At 42.4% G+C, this 15,828-nt stretch overlaps 1 protein-coding gene across 2 annotated transcripts in view; it reads left to right on the top strand.

The window, feature by feature from the left end:
- Nucleotides 1-15,828, top strand: part of LOC144497417 (ERI1 exoribonuclease 3-like) — a 352,319-nt gene that overhangs the window by 145,082 nt on the left and 191,409 nt on the right. The gene's annotated exons all lie outside the window — the stretch shown is intronic.

Genomic DNA, 15,828 nt, shown 5'->3' with positions numbered 1-15,828 from the left:
TCTACTTCAATGCCAGGAGCATCCGGAATAAGGTGGGTGAACTTGCAGCATGGGTTGGTACCTGGGACTTCGATGTTGTGGCCATTTCGGAGACATGGATAGAGCAGGGACAGGAATGGTTGTTGCAGGTTCCGGGGTTTAGATGTTTCAGTAAGACCAGGGAAGGTGGTAAAAGAGGGGGAGGTGTGGCATTGTTAGTCAAGGACAGTATTACGGTGGCAGAAAGGACGTTCGATGAAGACTCGTCTACTGAGGTAGTATGGGCTGAGGTTAGAAACAGGAAAGGAGAGGTCACCCTGTTAGGAGTTTTCTATAGGCCTCCGAAAAGTTCCAGAGATGTAGAGGAAAGGATTGCAAAGATGATTCAGGATAGGAGCGAAAGTAACAGGGTAGTTGTTATGGGGGACTTTAACTTTACAAATATTGACTGAAAACGCTATAGTTCGAGTACTTTAGATGGGTCAGTTTTTGTCCAATATGTGTAGGAGAGTTTCCTGACACAGTATGTAGATAGGCCAACAAGAGGCGAGGCCACATTGAATTTGCTACTGGGTAATGAACCAGGCCAGGTATTAGATTTGGAGGTAGGTGAGCACTTTGGTGATAGTGACCACAATTTGGTTACGTTTACTTTAGCGATGGAAAGGGATAGGTATATACCGCAGGGCAAGAGTTATAGCTGGGGGAAAGGAAATTATGATGCGATTAGCCAAGATTTAGGATGCATAGGATGTGGAAGGAAACTGCAGGGGATGGGCACAATTGAAATGTGGAACTTGTTCACGGAACAGCTACTGAGTGTCCTTGATAAGTATGTACCTGTCAGGCAGGGAGGAAGTGGTCGAGCGAGGGAACTGTGGTTTACTAAAGAAGTTGAATCTCTTGTGAAGAGGAAGAAGGAGACTCATGTAAAGGTGAGACGTGAAGGCTCAGTTAGGGCGCTTGAGAGTTACAAGTTAGCCAGGAAGGACCTAAAGAGAGAGCTAAGAAGAGCCAGGAGGGGACATGAGAAGTCTTTGGCAGGTAGGATCAAGGAAAGCCCTAAAGCTTTCTATAGGTATGTCAGGAATAAAAGAATGACTCGGGTAAGATTAGGGCCAGTCAAGGACAGTAGTGGGAAGTTGTGCGTGGAGTCTGAAGAGATAGGAGAGGTGCTAAATGAATATTTTTCGTCAGTATTCACGCAGGAAAAAGACAATGTTGTCGAGGAGAATACTGAGATACAGGCTATTAGACTAGACGGGATTGAGGTTCATAAGGAGGAGGTGTTAGCAATTCTAGAAAGTGTGAAAATAGATAAGTCCCCTGGGCCGGATGGGATTTATCCTAGGATTCTCTGGGAAGCTAGGGAGGAGATTGCAGAGCCTTTGGCTTTGATCTTTATGTTGTCATTATCTACAGGAATAGTGCTAGAAGACTGGAGGAAAGCAAATGTTGCCCCCTTGTTCAAGAAGGGGAGTAGAGACAACCCTGGTAATTATAGACCAGTGAGCCTTACTTCTGTTGTGGGCAACATTTTGGAAAGAATTATAAGAAATAGGATTTATAATTATCTAGAAAGGAATAATTTGATTAGGGATAGTCAGCACGGTTTTGTGAAGGGTAGGTCGTGCCTCACAAACCTTATTGAGTTCTTTGAGAAGGTGACCAAAGACGTGGATAAGGGTAAAGCAGTTGATGTGGTATATATGGATTTCAGCAAAGTGTTTGATAAGGTTCCCCACGGTAGGCTATTGCAGAAGATACGGACGCATGGGATTGAGGGTGATTTAGTGGTTTGGATCAGAAATTGGCTAGCTGTAAGAAGACAGAGGGTGGCGGTTGATGGGAAATGTTCATCCTGGAGTTCAGTTACTAGTGGTGTACCGCAAGGATCTGTTTTGGGGCCACTGCTATTTGTCATTTTTATAAATGACTGGATGAGGGCGTAGAAGGATGGGTTAGTAAATTTGCGGATGACACTAAAGTCGGTGGAGTTGTGGACAGTGCGGAAGGATGTTGCAGGTTACAGAGGGACATAGATAAGCTGCAGAGCTGGGCTGAGAGGTGGCAAATGGAGTTTAATGTGGAAAAGTGTGAGGTGATTCACTTTGGAAGGAGTAACAGGAATACAGAGTACTGGGATAATGGTAAGATACTTGGTAGTGTGGATGAGCAGAGAGATCTCGGTGTCCATGTGCATCGATCCCTGAAAGTTGGCACCCAGGTTGATAGGGTTGTTAAGAAGGCATACGGTGTGTTAGCTTTTATTGGTAGAGGGATTGAGTTTTGGAGCCATGAGGTCATGTTGCAGCTGTACAAAACTCTGGTGCGGCCGCATTTGGAGTATTGCGTACAGTTCTGGTCGCCGCATTATAGGAAGGATGTGGAAGCATTGGAAAGGGTGCAGAGGAGATTTACCAGGATGTTGCCTGGTATGGTGGGAAGGTCTTATGAGGAAAGACTGAGGGATTTGAGGGTGTTTTCGTTAGAGAGAAGGTTAAGAGGTGACTTAATGGAGGCATACAAGATGATCAGAGGATTAGATAGGGTGGACAGTGAGAGCCTTTTTCCTCGGATGGTGATGGCTAGCATGAGGGGACATAGCTTTAAATTGAGGGGTGATAGATATAGGGCAGATGTCAGAGGTACGTTCTTTACTCAGAAAGTAGTAAGGGCTTGGAATGCCCTGCCTGCAAAAGTAGTGGACTCGCCAACATTAAGGGCATTTAAATGGTCATTGGATAAACATATGGATGATATTGGAATAGTGTCGGTTAGATGGGCTTTAGATTGGTTTCACAGGCCGAAGGGCCTGTACTGCACTGTAATGTTCTAATGTTCTAATTAGCATTTCCTTTTCGATTGTATGTTGCCTGCAATATATTTGTGAAATGAATTTGTTACTCTAAAATTTTGCAATAATAATATTTATAAGTTGATCATTGCAGCAATATCTCATGCAAGCAAAATGTATTATATGACTTGCATAACTCCATATAAGTGGATCCATGGCGTACCTTTCATGTGACCTTGGTACACTTGCTTTTCCTGCCAGTGATGAGGCATAATACGTGCAAAACTTGCAGATCGTTTACTGTTTATAAACACCGCTTAATTTTCCTTTGTTTCGCTTACCTTGAAGAAAACTTGTACAATCTATTCACAACTTTTGTCATAAAGTAGAAGTGAGAAACCATGTGTGCCTTATTTTTAAGTTTTTAATATTTATGTCACTTTTTATTTCATGGCATAAACTTTATTGATTTAAATGTTTAAAATATTATTCGTATTCAAGTGAAGGAAACCTTGCAGTGATTTTTCTCTTCAATTTTTTTGTAACATAACTAAACACAACTGGATCTCAGATTTATAAATGTCAGCTTGACTCAATGAGTAGCAATTTTATCTCTGAATCCAAGAAGATTACTACTTCAAGGCCCACTCCAGACTGTGGGGAGTGATCTACACTGCCACTTCAGTACAGTACTGAAAAAGGATTGTTAGAGGCACAGACATTTGGATAGAATTTAGGTCAAGGCCCCGGCTGCCTGCAAAAATATGTTAAGGTGTTTGTGCAGTTTGGCAAGAGGAGAGAATTTCCAGGTATATCCTCGACTGACCACGAAAAATAAATTAACATGCCATTGATCACACCGGAACCTGGGAATTGCTAAACAAAAAAAGACCATGGTCTTGCTCGTTTGCAGTGTTCCATTCTGGCAATTACATGATGTAAAAATGTAGAATTGTTGATTAATTATGGCAATCGATCACTGTCAATCAGTCTAAAACAGACGCAGACATGAGACAAGGAAAACCCACCACTCATGGAAAGCATTGGGATCAGCTCTTCCAGAGCATGCTAAGTTACAATATGCCATCAATGTAGGATATTCAACAAGAAATCCAAAATGGGGTTACGAAGAAAACAAAATGCAAAGAGTGATAAAGAATGTGAAACTCACTGCCACAAAGAATAGTTGAAACAAATAGTTTGGATGTATTTAAGGGGAAACGAGACAATCATTTTCAAGGAGAAGGAGATGGTTACAAATGGTAGATTTAGTTAAAAGAAGATAGGAGGAGGTTCAAGTGGAGCATAAACTACTGGCATGGACTGTTTCTGAATCGCCTGTTTCTGTGTTGTATAACATATATATTGTCATGTCACAAATTGCTCTCATGTTTATCCCTTTCCATCTTGATATCTTTCTGGTAAATCTGTAACTCCCGCACCACCACTACCACTTTTGGTCCAATATACTTTTCCTGAGATGCGGTGCCCAAAACTGAGTGCAGTACAATTGAAGCGTTACATCCTCCTTCTGATATTTCATCCCCATTGCAATAGAGGCCAACATTCAATTCACCTTTATGATTACCTTTTGTACCAATACATTAACTTTTAGTAATTAGTGTACCGGGATAGCCAAATCCCTTTGCTTATTAGTGTTCCTAGTCTGTCACCATTAAGAAAATATTTTTATTTGCCTTTGTTGGAGCTAAAGTCGATATGCAACTCTATCTGCCATAGTTTTGCCCATTCACTTAAGCCATCTATGACCCTTCCTAACATCCTATTCCCATCCTCACAACCTACTGTGCCTCCTAACCTAGTGTCATCTGGAAAATTGGATATATAACGACCTGTTTCTTCATCCAAGTCATTGATGTATGTGGTGAAAAGCTGAGGCCTCAATGCAGATCTCTAGGGAACACCACTTGTACATCCCATGATCAGATTAAATTGCCCTTATTAATTTTTCTGTCCCTTGCCTCCCAATCAATTACCAACGCCTCCAATTTTGTACACTTACTTTTTTTGCTAATGTTGTGTCTTCTCACAGAAGATTGAGTTGCACTATGGAAGTCCGATTTAAATATGACACAAAACCCAATTCCCCACATTGAGGATGCATACCCCATTCTTACATTTTAACACATCTCTTACCATGTTGGGGCAGTTAATATCGAGGCCAAAGTATTAATTTACTAAATTTGGCATTTCCAGAGATTAGGCATAATGTGTGCAAAAATAGCAGATTGGTTACTGTTTATATACCCTGCTTAATTTTCCTTTCCGTTTAACTTACCTTATTATCTGTTACAATATCACCTGCATCTATCTCTAGAGGGCCCACATTCACTCTTACCACTTTCTCTTAGATTTATAAAAAAATTATACTGTTAGTTTTAATATCCCTTAAGTTTTTTTCATAATCCTATTTTGTAACTCTTTATCACTTGATTTCCTATCACTTTACTACTTTTTAAATTTCTATTGTTACTTGAATTTGTGTAAACCTGTTCTGTTAGTGTGATATTGGGGCTAAGATTGCTGCTCCCAGGTCAGATGCGCAAGGATGGGAGACTCCCTGGCTTCACAAACCCGGCCTTTAAAAGTGGCTGCCAAATGTCAGATTTATGATCCAGGAGAGCAAGCTAGATTAGAAACTGGGGTGAGTAAGTAGTGGCGGCTGTTGGGTGTGGAGGCAGACTGGCTGGGAGTTTACCTCATGGCATTGGGAGTGTATCCAAAAATTAAAGATGATTAAAATGCTATCGTAGGTTTTTAACTTGCATTCATCAGTACAGAAGTAAAAAGGCCAAATATCAAAGAGAACAACAATCTAATGCAGCATGAAAAGTGGGTGCTGATTCGTTGACAAGTAGAATCTGATTGGTAGTCCCCCATTGCTCTGTATCGCTGTTGTACCTGTTAATTCTCAGATACTTTCGACCAGTTTGCTTACTCTAAGATTTTACCCCAGTGTCCTTATTTGCAAGATGGACAAAGGACAAACACGAGTAAAGATTCAACAAGTTTATTAATAACAACACTATTAACCCTTAAATTACCCACATAAAACAAGAGGATAGCCCAGATTCAAGTATACTACCCGTAAAGATGGTTTGGTTAAACTGCAGGCTTGATTCTCTGAGTCCCTCTAGTCCGTCGTCACGAAGGTGAGTCTCGATGGCAGCTTCTTCCTTCCTTCCTTCTCTGGCCAGTCTTCCGAATGGTCAAGGTCGTCTCCCCTGTCGAGTCTTCGCTGCTCATCTGTCTGAAAATGTGCTCCTTTATCCCCCTGGCTGCTTGCCTTTCCAGAAACTTCTCTGGCTTCCGGCCAATGAGGTCCCAGGAGGGGGTTCCAATACCCAGTGGGTTTCTTGATGTCTGCCTGACAGGACACCAGGGTCCGCCCCCCTGGTGTCCATCCCCATGCTGTTACTTACATGTAACTGCAGGAGCTTTCGGTGACAGAAAGCCTGGCCCGATCTGGGCTTCTAACAATAGGCCGGTGCATTTCAATGGGTGCAATGATCTCCTGTTAAGTATCAGTAGAGTGCAACGACCTTTGATGGGTGGTTGATGGGTCAGGCCCAGACACGTTTGTGTATTTGTACAATTGGCCTGCCTGAGGTTTGACTGTGTTTGATTTTAATATGCCCAATTCTTTAATTTGGGATATCCAATTTTATCAGCCTTAAAACTAGGCCCTGTTTATATCACCACATCGCCCTATGCCAACCTGTGCCTCTGTATCCACCCCCATGGCCCTTTATAGTCATTCTGCCAACCAATTCCCATTCATCCACCCCCATGGCCTTTTATAAGCCCCTTTGCCAATCCATGCCCCACCATCCCTTTGCCCTTACACTTACCATGCCAGCTCATTATCCACCATGGACAGATCTCAGGACTCATGCAGAGATGAGATAAAATGAACTCATATAAAATAAAGCTCTCTGTACTTATTGCGGACTACAGTCTGTTGATAAAAACATTCTCATTCATAAAAACCCAGTTACAACATTTGCATTCCTTCAACTTAATAAAGCCTTATAACAAATGTATCATTCAAGTGCAGAATCCACTATAACAACAAGCATAGGAATTCATAATCCAACATCAAAGAGTCAGTAACCACATCAAACTGTGAAATGTAGGGGAACATACTTTGATAAGGAATGGTTATGAAATCAGTCATGCAGCTCTAATCCAATAATGGAAACTCCCAAGCTTGTGTAAACAGAAAAGAGTGAAATAACAAGTGATAATTTAAAAAATTATCTCTGGACATTTTTTCAAAGATTTAAAGGGCTGGAAATTTAAATGCCACGATGGTTTGATAGCTCCCTTTGATGGATTTGTTGACAGTTTCAATGAGCTTGACAGTAAAGAGTTTATGCACTTTTTACACACATTTATATCTACTTATAACACTTTCAAAGGGCACCCGACCTACCCCTAAGGGCACCTGACCTCCATCAAAGGGCACCTCACCTTCCCCAAAGGTGTCCCAGGACCAGATCCAAAGGGGTGCCCAGACTATCTAAATTAATCCACCAAGCTCAGAATTGCTCTCACCTGGTATAATTGGCATACTTCAAGTTTTAAGACCCTGGTCAACCAAACCCCCACTTCAGAGCAAACAGTTGATGATTTAAATTACCAACCATCTCTGTAAACCATATATGTGTGAAATGTGCCCTTCCCCTACTACCACCCCCACAAAAATGGGAAGTTCCATGTTAAAGGGCGGGAATTCTGATATTTGAGGATTTCTGCTGTTTTCACCACAACTGAGAGCTTCTCCATCCTGATGAAAATCCGGGCCTGGCTTTTACCTTATTTTACCTCATGCTTAACTACACAAGTGGAAATTTTTCTTTTGAAGTTATGGACTAGTCTTGTATTATACCAAAATCTTCTTTGAATACTTCTCACTATTTGACTGAGGGGAACATTTTCTCATTCCTTCAGAGTTCACTTTCTTAAATTTAAAACCATGGTTGTGGCACTTGTTTTTCCAGCTCAAATGCAATATCAAATTCAGTCATATGATGGTCACTGCTCACAAGATATTCCCTTATAATCAGATTGTTCACTAATTGTGGCTTGCAGCTGATCATTAAACCTAATATCGTCTTATCCCTTGATGGTTCTAAAACCTCTTGTTCTAGAAATTGATTGCCTTTGCTATTTGAGACATTCTGCTTCTCCTAATCTAAGTGGAAATTAAAAACTTCCTTTAAAAATCACATTGTTTCTGTTACAAGGATCCCTGATCTCCATACTTATGTAACCCTACATCAGTACTATCAGAAAATTTGTAGACAATTCCAACCAAGATTTGCATCTGTTTACAGAATCAAAATACCTGCATGCTTAGTAAATACTCAGCATGTCTAGCAGCGTCCGTGGACAGAGAACAGAGTTAGTGTTTTAGATCTGATCCTCCATCAGAACTGGGAGAAGTTAGAGATGTAATAGGTTTTGAGCAAGGAAAGGAGAAGGATGAGAAAAGGATGAAAACGAAGGTCTCTGTTAAGGTGGGAAACATAAGAGGTTAGATAACCAAAGAGTTCATCGTTTGTGACTATGTAAAGAAAGAAAAAGTGTCCAAAACAAATGTGAATGCCAGGATCGTGATTAGCTACCATCTGGGAATAAAGAAAAGGAGAAAGAAGAGAGAAAGAAGAGAAAAAAAATAAGAAAAAGGAAACAAAATGGGGTAATGGTTACATTGTAAAATTGTTGAAATTAGTGTTGAGCCCAGGTTTAAAATGTCCTGTGGAAAAATGGAATGCTGTTTGTTTAACCGCAATGGGATATTTCAGGAGGCCAAAGGTGGAAAGGTAAGAGGCGAAAGATGGAGAAGTGAGTGGAAGCTCAGGATCACGTTTGATGACTGAATAGAGGTGTTTGAGAAAGTGATCACCCAGTCTGGGTTTGGTCTTCCCATTGTAGAGGTCACATCATGAGCAACAAATACAGTATAATAAATTGGAAGACTCAATTCAAACTAATGTTGCTGTGGTCACAATGCAGATTGTGGACTGCTATACAATCACACTTCAGTGCCACACTTCAGCCATTTGCATTCTGTTCTTTCATGCTGCACGTACTGCCTTCACTGTTTGTTCACCTTCCTGAATTCCTTTCTTTGCATTGTTCTTTTCACTTGGCTGTAATTTTGTCTTTTATCAATATTGCTATTCTTTCTCCATTCCCAATTTCTCTCTCATTCCTAATGATCCTACAGCCTTCCTCATAAGCCAGACTCCTCCTCCTGGCAAGCCGAGTAAACCTTCTTTGAACTATTTCCAATGCAAGTATGTTCTGCAAGATGAGTAAGATGTCTCTCCTTGTACATTTGTAGCTACTTTTATATCCCCCCCCCCCCACTTTGCAATAAAGACCAACATTCCATTTGCCTTCTTATTTACTTGATGTACCTGTATTATGATTCATGTACAAGGACACTCAGACCCCTCTGTACTGCAGCAGTCTGTCACCTCTCTCCATTTAAATAATGTACTGCTTTTCTATTCTTCCTGCCAAAGTGGACAACCTCATATTTTCCCACATTGTACTCCATCTGCCAAATTTTGTCCAGTTACTTAACTTACCTATGTCCCTATGCAGACTCTTTGTATCCCCCTGACAACTTGCTTTCCTACCTTTCATCAGAAAATTTGGCTACGATATAGTCAGTCCCTTTCATTCCAGTCTTTAGTATAGACTGTAAATAGTTGAGGCCCTTGTGGCACTAGTTATAGTTTGTCTTCCTGAAAATGACGAATTTATCTCGGCTTTCTGTTTTCTGATAGTTAGTCAATCCTGTATCCATGCCAATATATCACCCCAACACCAGGAGCTCTTATCTTGTGTAGTAACCCTTTAGATGGCACCTTATTCAATGTCTTTCAGAAATACAAATATACTATATCTCCCGATTCCCCGTTATTGACCCTGCTTGTTACATCCTCAAAGAACTCTCATACATTTGTCAAGCACGGTTTCCCTTTCACAAAATAATGTTGATCCTGTGTCACAGGGCAGAATCTTCCATTCTGGAGTCTGATGGCAGGCGGGAAAGACAGCATGATTCCTGTTGGGTGGCAGAACGGTTGAATGCATACAATCTTCCACTGTTCAGTTCATTAATTATGCATTTTGGCTGTGTGAGTAGGAAATGACCAGCCCCGCTGTTATCGCATTGGGCCCAAGGTCAAGTGTCATTTTTAAATGGCATCCAGACAGCTATTCACTCAGTACAAGCCAGGAACTCTGCTTTACTCCTTCAGAGTCCTTGCAGCTGCAGCCCTCATTGGAGAAGCAGGCAGATGTGAGTAACTACATCATGGGACATGCGAGGCACCTCTGGCAGTGCCTTCCACTTATCCTAGATGAAAGCAATACATCCATGTTTGCCAGCAACTTAATCGTCTAGAGGCCCCGCTGCTTCCTGTTGCTCAGGCCCTTGCTCCTACTGGCCCTATGCCAACCTGTGATGGACCCCCTCCTCCTTATCTGGATGGGAACCATTAACAAGGCAGGGTTGCCTGCAGTCTGCACCATCAACACTTCAATGGATTGTGAACGAATTGAAGTGATACTTTCAGTCAACATGACCTTTACAGGTTTCTCTCTATTTCAAAGCCAGTGCCAAATTAAACTCTACCTTCTACCATGATTCTAACTGTTTGCACAAAAATTCTGCCCACAGAGTTTCTGGCTTAATTATTCATGCAGATGGAGAGGCTTTCTGTCTTTTGAAAATGCCTCCAATGGCCAGAATACAAAAGTTCTGCCCTGAAACCTAACTCCCACCATTTTTGCAGTTCTGGGAATGCAGGACCAGTCAACCTTTGCACACCTATGGTTCATGGAGGCCGTTGCACATGTTAAAGTGTAGTTGCTTTCAGTCTGATGCAACTTTTGCAAGGAAGCAGCAGGAAATAATGATGTGTGCACTCTATATTTGATAGAAGAAGGCCTAAACTTACTGGAGTTGGGGGAGGTAGAATACCCTTTTGGAAAGGTAAGGAACCTTTTTGCACATGGTCCAGGGACAACTTTAGAAGAGGTCAGGTGCCCTTAGGGTGAAGTCAAGTGTCCTTCAGGATTGTTAAAAGTGGACATCAATATGTGTAAAAAGAGGATAAACTCATTGGAACCGTCAAGCTGATTGGAGCTGTCAAGGGGTCAAGCTGTCAAGTCATTTAACTCTTTTGCCCTTTAAATATTTGTAAAAAAACTGTCTGCAGTGTTGAACAAAATCAATGCTTGCTATTTCACTCTAAGCGTTAACATAATTGATCAAGCAATGACCGGCACAGTGGCACAGTAGTTAGCACTACTGCCTCACAGCGCCAGGGACCCGGGTTCAATTCTGACCTTGGGTTACTGTCTGTGTGGATCATAGAAATCATAGAAACCCTACAGTACAGAAAGAGGCCATTCGGCCCATCGAGTCTGCACCGACCACAATCCCACCCAGGCCCTACCCCCACATCCCTACATATTTACCCACTAATCCCTCTAACCTCCACATCTCAGGACACTAAGGGGCAATTTTAGCATAGCCAATCAACCTAACCCGCACATCTTTGGACTGTGGGAGGAAACCGGAGCACCCGGAGGAAACCCACGCAGACACGAGGAGAATGTGCAAACTCCACACAGACAGTGACCCAAGCCAGGAATTGAACCCAGGTCCCTGGAGCTGTGAAGCAGCAGTGCCAACCACTGTGCTACCGTGCCGGTAGTTTGCACATTCTCCCTGTGTCTGCGTGGGTTTCCTCCGGGTGCTCCGGTTTCTGGTTTCACAGTCCATAGATGTACAGGTGAGGTGGATTGACCATTCTAAATTACCCCTCAGTGTCCCACGGTGTGTAGATTAGGGGAATTAGAGGGGTAAATGCCTGGGGTTACGGGGACAGAATGGCCTCCCTCTGCACTGTAGGGATTCTTAATTCTATGATAAACGTGAGGGTATCATTAGCACAGCAGGGTGCCTGTCATAGTTTAAGTGACAGCTCCGACTGTTATAAAGTCTTTGGAGTGGGAATATGAATTAAAATGCTTGTTCTTATAAGACATAAATGGAAATTAAATGTAGTCAATGGGTTTCTATTACTGGGAGCAAATTTTAAAAAAATAGTGAATTCATCAATAGACATTGAAGAACTTTAAGATATAAACAAAATACTGCAGGTGCTGGAATCTGAAACAAAAACAGAAAATGCTGGAAAATCTCAGCAGGCCCGATGACATCTGTGGAGAGAGAGAGTAGTCAGGGCATCATGACTCAAAATGTTGGCTCTATTCTCGAGTCAGGATGACCCTGATTACTCTCTCTCCACAGATACTGTTGAGCCTGCCGAGATTTTCCAGCATCTTCTGTTTTGGTGACTGAAGAATTTTATTTAATTAATGGTCCTGATGTCTGCTCATGGTAGATACTGGATAAATTAGCATGAAGGGTGCAAGGGCAAAGGGTAGTAATTGGCGGGGGCATGGACGGGTTGGCATGAGTTGGCACTCAACTGACATTAGAGCTATAAAGGCCCACGGGAGTGGGCGGAGGTGTATGGAATCAAATAATTCATAGAATCCCTACACTACAGAAGGAGGCCATTTGGTCCATTGAGTCTACACTGACCACAATCCCACCCAGGCCCTGTTCCCGTAACTCCACACATTTACCCTGCTAATCCCCCTGACACTAGGGTCAATTTAGTATGGCCAATCCACCTAATCCGCACATCTTTGGGCTGTGGGAGGAAACTGGAGCATCCGGAGGAAATCCACGCAGACACGGGGAGAATGTGCAAACTCCACAGATAGTGACCAAGGCTGGAATTGAACCCGGGACGCTGGCGCTGTGAGACAGCAGTGCTAATCACTGTGCCACCATGGCAATCCCCTATGGATTGGCATAGGGGCTATGAAGAGCCATGATGGTGGTCATAAGTTAGCATAGAAGTCATAGAGGGCTATAAGGGCATGGTGGAGGAGCATAGGTTAGCATGGAGGGCATGAAGGGCTGTGGGAATTGGGTAGAGGAACATAGGTTAGCATGGGACCATGAGATGACAGGGTTGAACAAAGAACAATACAGCACAGGAACAGGCCCTTCGGCCCTCCAAGCCCGCGCCGCTCCCTGGTCCAAACTAGACCATTCTTTTGTATCCCTCCATTCCCACTCCGTTCATGTGGCTATCTAGATAAGTCATAAACGTTCCGAGTGTGTCCGCCTCCACCACCTTGCCCGGTTGGCATGGATGGGGATTATATATGTGAGGAGGGAGTGTGGTGAGGAAGGGTGAGGGCTGTTTTTGGTTTTATTCTTTGTTTTGTTGCAGTGCCAGAGCACCAAGGCAGGCCTTTGCACCCAGCCCACCTCTGCACTCAGCCGCCCTTGTGCTGCCTACGAACTGTTTCCAGGGCAGCAGGCCTGACTCCCATTTCATTCCACTCCCCACCGCCGCCGCCGCCGCCCCCCCCCCCCCGAGCTTTTTCTGGAGCTAAATTATTCACCTCTTATGCTAAACTTAGATTATCCATTGAATTTATTTAGATTTATTTTAGGTGCCTTTATTGCTCAGTTTAATTGAATTAACCTATGTTTTTTACCTTATTAAGATCACTTTTTATTTAAATTTTATTATTTACCTAAACCTACCAGTTAGGTTTTTGCCCATGAATTTTACTTATTAATTTCTATTTATTTTTAATGTAGTAGCTGCAAGGTCCACAAGGCACCTCAAACTTAAATTGGCTGCTAATTAGTCATGCATCTCTGTGCTGGCAGGGATGACCTCGCAGAATGGGAGCTCATTGGTTAAAAAGGTGCAATTCTCCCAGGTTGTTAGCAGCAACACCTGGGAGATTCATGTTCAATTCTTCATGAGAATGCACTGCAGGTCAGATGAAACTGTTCCATGGGCCATATGTTTGACACCAAGGTCTACACCAGATATCTTCACTGACATTTTGAGCTTACAATTAACACCAATCTTGTGAGTCTACTTAAAGTTTAAAGTTTTTAAAGTTTATTTATTAGTGTCACAAGTGGGCTTACATTAACACTGCAATGAAATTACTATTAAAAACCCCTAGTCGCCACAAATCCGGCGCCTGTTCGGGTACACTGAGGGAGAATTTAGCATGGCCACTGCACCTAATCAGCATGTCTTTCAGACTGTGGAAGGAAACCAGAGCACTCGGAGGAAACCCATGCGGACACGGAGAGAACGTGCAAATTCCACACAGACAGTGACCCAAGCCAGGAATCGAACCCGGGTCCCTGGTGCTGTGAGGCAACAGTGCTAACTACTGTGCCACTGTGCCGCCCAAGTAAGATTAAGCAAAGTATTCTTTTTTCTGGACTTTCTCCTTCTCAAAAATGATAATAAACAGATCCAATCTTTTGCTGAGTCCATTTTAGAATCCCAACCAAATATGAATTCTGGTGTTTCCCTCCCTGCCTTGCAGTCTGATTATTTTTCACTGATACTGCACAATCCATGTCAGATGTTATGGGCTCATTATTATAATTGAGAGTGTGCCTGACCCAAGGTGATTGCAGATCGCCTGCATCCAGTGCAAATTGAGAGGATCTCAAATAAAATTCTCACATTCTTGCAACTTTCATTTAATTGATTTTAGAGGTGAGGTTCACTTTAAATTAGTGTAGTTCATTCTTTGGTGCAAAAATCAAATACACACTAATGCCCACTGTAACAGATGTTTTACTTTTAAGTGCATGAAAGATTTACAGATTTATGTTGTATTAGTGACTCTTGTTAATATCCAAAGTACAATATGCTCCTGGCAGGGCCAAATGTTTTCTCCACTCTTTTATATTGCCTGGCTTTCTATCTGCTAAAGCTTTAAAAATGGTTCTGAGTGATCAAAATAATTTTTTTCACTACACCTCAGGCAGAATGTGACTGGGTTCCATCTGTTAGAAACCTATTCCTGACTTCCTCCGGCAGTTTCGGATTCAAATACATCCATTATATACAGGTATTTGAGGTAGTTTATAATAGATTGGTTTATAACCAACAAATTTCTATTGAAATCTCAATTGTTCAGAAAGTGATCATTATCGTCACAGTCTGTATGTAAAACTGATTCTGATTAACTTTAAGGAGCATACTGGACTATTAAAATGTTGCCCTAAAAATTATAATTGAAGCTAATTTTGTTGTATTAGTACCTGTTGTTTTTAATCCCCATGATTTTTAAAGTTCTTTTCATTGTGGGACACAGTGCACATCGCTGCCTCACAGTGCCAGGGACCTGGATTCGATTCCAGCCTTAGATGACTGTCTGTGTGGAGTTTGCACATTCCCCCCGTGTCTGCATGGGTTTCCTCTGGGTGCTCCGGTTTTATCTCGCGGTCCAAAGATGTGCAGGGTAGGTGGATTGGCCATGCTAAAAGGCCCTTTACTCTCCCAAGGTGTGTAGGTTAGAGGTGATTGAGGATAAATGCGTGGAGTTACACGGATAGGGCAGGGAGTGTGTCTGGGTGAGATGCTGTCAGAGAGTTAGTGCAGACTCGATGGGCCAAATGGCCTCCTGAGCTGTAGGGATTCTGTGCTACTACGATTTCAATAACTCTAAATATTGTGTCCCTATCAAAAAGATCTTCTGACCACAAAATTAAATGTTGTGGAGATTGACTATCTCACTTTTCTCTGCTGACTTTACTGTGACCTTCACCAATACTTTCTACTTCTGTCCTAACGTCATTTCAGAAGAACTGGTGGCGGGGTTAGAAATCTGATTGGAGAGATTAAATGTAGAGTCATGGGAAGGATGAGCACCGATTTACAAGGTGACAATATATGATACTTTGCGAGGACAGAGGAGTCGAGGGTTCCAGACCTGAATGTTTTCCCCCCATCTCTCACATCGAGGAATTCTTTTCTCTGTACTCTGAGGCCCTAGTGTCACTGCTTCCTATTGCTGCCAGAGGTTTGCAACATCTCATGTAGTGCTTGCAGCTTAGATGCACCTACCACCCAACCAACCAATTACAGTAT

Source organism: Mustelus asterias, chromosome 8, assembly GCF_964213995.1.
Source record: "Mustelus asterias chromosome 8, sMusAst1.hap1.1, whole genome shotgun sequence".
Taxonomy (NCBI): domain Eukaryota; kingdom Metazoa; phylum Chordata; class Chondrichthyes; order Carcharhiniformes; family Triakidae; genus Mustelus; species Mustelus asterias.
The sequence above is the reverse complement of the archived record's forward strand: the minus strand, read 5'-3'. Positions and strand labels throughout refer to the sequence as shown.